This window comes from Sorex araneus, chromosome 1 (genome assembly GCF_027595985.1).
Source record: "Sorex araneus isolate mSorAra2 chromosome 1, mSorAra2.pri, whole genome shotgun sequence".
Classification (NCBI taxonomy): domain Eukaryota; kingdom Metazoa; phylum Chordata; class Mammalia; order Eulipotyphla; family Soricidae; genus Sorex; species Sorex araneus.
The window spans coordinates 41,064,280-41,070,512 of NC_073302.1; positions in this window are offsets into that span (position 1 = coordinate 41,064,280).

A 6,233-nucleotide genomic window follows, 5' to 3' on the forward strand; every position below is an offset into this window, starting at 1 on the left:
CCGGGCCTCACATGAACAAGGCATGCACACCACCACCAGAGGCATACGCCCGTGTCTTTTATTTTGACTTCTAGTATTTATTTTTGTAGTTGTCTTAAGAAATATAAATAGGGGCTGGAGATACAGTACAGAGGGTAAGACGCTTGCCTTGCATGCAGATAAATTGGTTTTGATCCAGGGCACCCTTTATGGCTCCCAGAGCACCTTCAGAAATGACCTCTGAGTGCAGAGTCAAAAATAAGTCCTGGGCCTGGAGCGACAGCACAGTGGGTAGGGCGTTTGCCTTGTATGCAGCTGACCCGGGTTTGATTCCCGGCGTCCCATATGGTCCCCCGAGCACCACCAGGAGTAATCCCTAAGTGCAGAGCCAGGAGTAACCCCCTGTGCAGTGCCGGGTATGACCCAAAAAGAAAAAAAAAAGTAAGCCCCTAAGCACAGCAAGGTGTGGCTCCAAAACTAAAAAGAAAGAAATGTAAGTAGAGTCAGAGAAATGGTACTGAGGTTAAGGCATTTGTTTTATAGTGTGGCCAGTTTAATCTCTGGCATCATATATGAGCACAGAACCAGAAATAATGTTTGAGCATTGCTAGGTGTGGTTCAACAACCGCCCCCCACCCCTCCACATACAACAGAAATAGGAACTCATAATAATAAATGTAATTAAAATTCCAGGAGTTACCCCTGAGCATTGTTGGATGTGGCTCCAAGTCCCGCACAAAAAATTTTTTATCTGATGTTAATCATATGCCAGGGACCGTTGTAAATATTTTGCATGTAGTAATCTTTTCTAATAAGGTAGGTACTGTGACCATCCTTATTTCACAGATGAGGCAGTTAAGACAAGAGAAGGCAGAGCATCTTATCTCTGTCACACAGCTGGTGGCCACTGAATGGGGCTGTGCACCAGGAGAACTGCTTCCACCACTCTTGGGACACGGTGCTCATGGCGGAGGTGTGTCTTGCGTAGACACTTCTGGAAGCAAGAAATAGCCGCTCCAAAGCTACTTCAAAGAAAGAAGGCGTCATTAAAGGCTAGAATGAGGCTGAACGGGAGACAGAAGCTCATAGATCTACACACAGACCTTTAGCACCTGGATGTGGTGGGTTTAGGGCTAAAAGTTCACTCTCACTGCTCGTTTTTATTTTTTTTTAATTAGTTTATTTTTAATTAGAGAGTCATCGTGAGGGTACAGTTACAGATCCATACATCTTTATGCTCATGCTTCCCCCATACAAAGTTCAATAACCCATCCCTTCACCAGTGCCCATTCTCCACCACCCGTAAACCCAACATCCCTCCCCCCCTCCCCAGACCCGTCTCCCCCTACCCCACCCTGCCACTATGGCAGGGAATTCCCTTTTGTTCTCTCTCTCTGATTAGGTGTTGTGGTTTGCAATAGAGGTGTTGAGTGGCCATTGTGTTCAGTCTCTAGTCTGTATTCCGCCCGCCTCACCCTTCCCCCACATGACCTCCAACCACATTTTACTTGGTGGTCCCTTCCCTGAGTTACCCAGAATGAGAGACCAGCCTCCAAGCCATGGAAACAATCTCCTGGTTCTTATTTCTACTATTCTTGGGCGTTAGTCTTATAGTCTATTATTCTATATTCCACAGATGAGTGCAATCTTTCTATGTCTGTCTCTCTCTTTCTGACTCATTTCACTTAGCATGATACTTTCCATGTTGATCCACTTATATGCAAACGTCATGACCTCATTTTTTCTAACAGCTGCATAGTATTCCATTGTATAGATGTACCAGAGTTTCTTCAACCAGTCATCTGTTCTAGGGCACTCGGGTTTTTTCCAGATTCTGGCTATTGTAAACAGTGCTGCGGTGAACATCTAAGTGCATATGTCGCTTCGACTATACTTTTTGGCTTTTCTGGGATATATTCCCTCACTGCTCGTTTTTAGCATCAGGGGAGAGTTCACAGTTTCTCACTCCTGAATCCCCTGGTCAGTACCACTTGGCCTGTTTCAGGTGTCCACTCTGTGCTCACTTTATAGAACCCTCTGGCTTTCCTTTATTGCGTGGTCCCAGTCTCTGTCCCTTCCAGCTAAGTCAGCCTCCTGGTCTGTCTTCCTCATCTCATGGTCCCTGGTTCTCTGCTTCTGACCCTGTCAACTGCTCCGAATCCTCATGGCCAGAACTCTCCAACTGAGGAGAATATGGCTGGCTCCTGGGTTTGGTCCCCTGAGTACTGCCAGGAGAGATTCCTGATTATTGCAAGGTGTGACCCCAACCCAAAATAAAACCAACAACAACAAAAAAAGGTGTGATCCCTGAGGGCAGAGCCAGGAGTAAAGCCCTGTGCACTGCTGAAGTGGCAAAAAACAAAACAGAAAACATATGGATGGTGGGAAATGCACACTGCTGAAGGGTTGGGCATTGAAACATTGTATAACTGAAACCTAATCATGAACAACTTTGTAACTGTGTATCCCGTTGTGATTCAATTAAAAAAGAAAAAACACCAAACCTCCAATGGGCATACCTGCATGTTGAGTTCCCTTGGCCTGGTGAGCATGTGACCTTGAGTCAATGTGACCGTGGATATATACTACCTGAGTCAATGTACCAGCTGAAAGGGGAAAGAATTCTGGGAAAGTTTTGTGCCTTGATAAAAATGAATGCATGAGGGCTGGAGCAATAGCACAGCGGGTAGGTCATTTGCCTTGCACGGGGCTGACCCGGGTTCGATTCCCAGCATCCGATATGGTCCCCCAAGCACCGCCAGGAGTAATTCCTGAGTGCAGAGCCAGGTGTAACCCCTGAGCATTGCCGGGTGTGACTCAAAAAGCAAAAAAAAAAAAAAAAAAAAAAGAATGCACGAGAGACCAAATAGTACAGGAAGCCCTACTGAATACCTGGCACCATATAGAATCCGCTGAGCACCTCCAGGAATGATCCCTGAGCACAGAACCAGGAATAAACCCTGAGCACTGCCAAGTGTGGCCCATCCCCAACCCCAAATGAATGCATAAGGGACAAGTGAGATAGTATAAAGTTAAGGTGCTTGCCTGGCATGTAGGGCAACCCTAGTTTGATTCCTGGCACCATATATAGTCGCCTAGAGTGCTGCCAGGAGTGACCCCTGAGCACAGAGCCAGGAATAGCCCCTGAGGACCAGCAGCGCGCCCCATCCTCACAGCACATGTGCAAATGAGCGCATGAGGAGAAATACATTTTTTGAACATTTAAAAATGGAATCACTGTGAGACAGACCCTTACAAAGCTGTTCTTGATTGGATTTCTGTCATACAGTATTCCAACAGCCACCCCTCCACCAGTGTACATTTCCCAGCACCAGTGTCCCCAGATTCCCTCCCATCACCCCCCACCCCCATCCCCTGCTGCCTCAATGGCAGGTGCTTTTTTTCTCCCTCTCTCCCTCTCGCCATCCTCCCCCCTCTCTTTGGAGAAATACATCTGACTCCAGGACCACATTACCATTTCTGAAGGCAACAGGCTTGTTCTTTGGGAAATACAGGAAAACAATTGTTACTATAGGTTGAAGCAGGTGACTTTCATTCAAGTAGGTATACTAAAAGGCTGAAGGTCTTTCTAGAGAATTCCTGCCCTGAGGGAGGAGGTGGGAAAAGCTAAACACTTTGAAGTCAGGATCTGCCTAGACCCCCTTCGTGTGATAAATTTTCTCTAAGCTTTCCCTTATTATCATGTTAGATGAAATTGATCTTGTTTACTAGCTAAGGCCAAACTTTCACTCCAATCTGCTCTCAAATATTGACTCACTTTGTTATTTCCTTTGTCCCACTGGGGATAGTGCGCTTCATGCCTCTCCTCCAGCTTTTCTGTGGTCAGGCTGCCCTCTGCTGGCTACTTACAGAGATGACGCTTAATTGTAGAGAGGAAGGCTTCCCAGAAGGACCAGTTTTGCAGAAGACGGATGTCATGGTCAAGAGACTCAGCTTTTGGGTAGGCTCTAGCCTGTTCACCAAAAGTCAGAAATCAGGCCGGGGAGGCTGTGAACCAGCCTCCGGGTCTGGGTGGGAAACTTTCTGAACAACACAGCTTCTTAATTTAAAGGCGAAAAGTTGTCAGTGTTGTGTGCCTGCTTTGAGTTTCTTTTTTGTTTGTTTGTTTTTGGGTCATACCTGGCGATGCACAGGGGTTACTCCTGGCTCTGCACCCAGGAATTACTCCTGGCGGTGCTCAGGGGACCATATGGGATGCTGGGATTTGAACCCGGGTCGGCTGAGTGCAAGGCAAACGCCCTACCCGCTATGCTATCACTCCAGCCCCTGCTTTGAGTTTCTTAACCCATCTTTGAAGTGAGAGGCCTAGTCTAATGTTAAAACAAAATTAGCTGCACAAATTGATCTTTAGAAGTTGTCCTTAACAACTAGCTATTAAGAGTTCAGCAAGATAACAAATGTATATGATTTGGGTGATAAAAAGGATACTGGTAACTGACAAGTTACATAGTTGGGACCAATATACTTATCAACTTAGTTGGGAGTGGGGGAGGCTCTAATTTGGTAAAGATTTCAGTTTCATAACATATGGTAACTAAAAGATCAGGTTCAAGTGTATTATTACGGAGGAAACATGGGTGAGAAAGATTGAAATGCGGGCAGCATTGACAGCCAGAGCTTTAAAAATCCCATGCAGGGGTAGGAGAAATAGTACCCAGATTAAGACTCTGGCCTTGCCTTTGGTTTTATAGGGCTCATAGGGCTGGCGCAAATTCTCTGGTTTGATCCTAGGCACTCATAGTCCCTGACCACCTCTGAACACTGGCAAGAGAGAAATGACTGAAGTTCTCTTAGAAGGACTCTCAAGTTTTTCTTTAGACATTTGCATTTAACTGTAAAATTGCCAGCAAACCCTTTCCAACTAAAGTATTAGTGGGAAATGCTTTATTTCAATCTTTCTAAAATAAAGGTGTGCAGGCCCTAACTGATCCCCAACTTTTTAAAAAAAATTTTTTATTGAGTCACTATGTGGAAAGTTACAAAGCTTTCAGGTTTAACTCTCAGTTATACAATGCTCGAACACCCATCCCTTCACCAGTGCACATATTCCACCACCAAGAATCACAGTATACCTCCCACCCCACACCCCCACACCCCTAGCCCCCCCACCCCTCGCCCCCCCTTAGCCCCCCCCAGCCTGTGTAACTAATAAATTTCACTTTACTTTCACTTTGATTGCATTCAATATTTCAACAAAACTCACTATTATTGTTTGGAGAGTCTCTCCCCTAAAGTCGGACCTGCTGAAAAGGAAGCATTAGATAATTTGTTTTCCATTGCTGAGAATGAAGAGGTATGAGGTTGAATGACCGCACTTAGCGGCCTCACGGTTTTGGGTTTCTGTATTTTAGTAACTAAGTCCAGAGAAATATCTGCCAGAAGTTGCATCATTGCCAACTTGTACATCTCAGTTACATTATATTCCACATATGAGTGCAATCTTTCTATGTCTGTCTCTTTCTTTCTGACTCATTTCTCAACATGATACTTTCCATGTTGATCCATTTATATGCAAATTTCATGACTTCATGTTTTCTGACAGCTACATAGTATTCCATTGTGTAGATGTACCAGAGTTTCTTTAACCAGTCATCTGTTTTGGGGCACTCTGGGTTTTTCCAGATTCTGGCTATTGTAAACAGTGCTGTAATGAACATAGAAATGCAGATGCCATCTCTACTATACCTTTTTGCCTCTCCGGGATATATTCCCAGGAGTGGTATTGTTGGGTCAAATGGAAGCTCAATTGGTCCCCAACTTTTTTCAGTTCATTTTGGGGCCACACCCATTGGTGCTCGGGGATCACTCCTGTAGGTCTCAAGGGGCTTTATAAGCTGCCAGGGATTGAACTCGGGTCCGTGGCGTGCAAGGCAAGCACCCTACTCGTTATGCCATGGTTTCATTCCCAAGGGTCCCAAATTTTTATTATTAGACTGAATAAACTGTTTTAAGCTTCAAAATATTTTACATTTTTTGTTTTGAAATTCAAATCTCCAAGCACTTGCAATAAACAGTAGCCATTGTTTATTGGTTTCGAATGTATTGATCCACCAGTCAGAAGTCACTGTCATCCCGTTGCTCATCGATTTGTTCGAGCGGGCAACAGTAACGTCTCTCATTGAGAGATTTATTGTTACTGTTTTTGGCATATCCAATACGCCACGGGTAGCCTGCCAGCCGAACGGGTTGGCCGCATGAAAGGCGAAAGCCCAAACGCTGTGCTATTGCTCCAG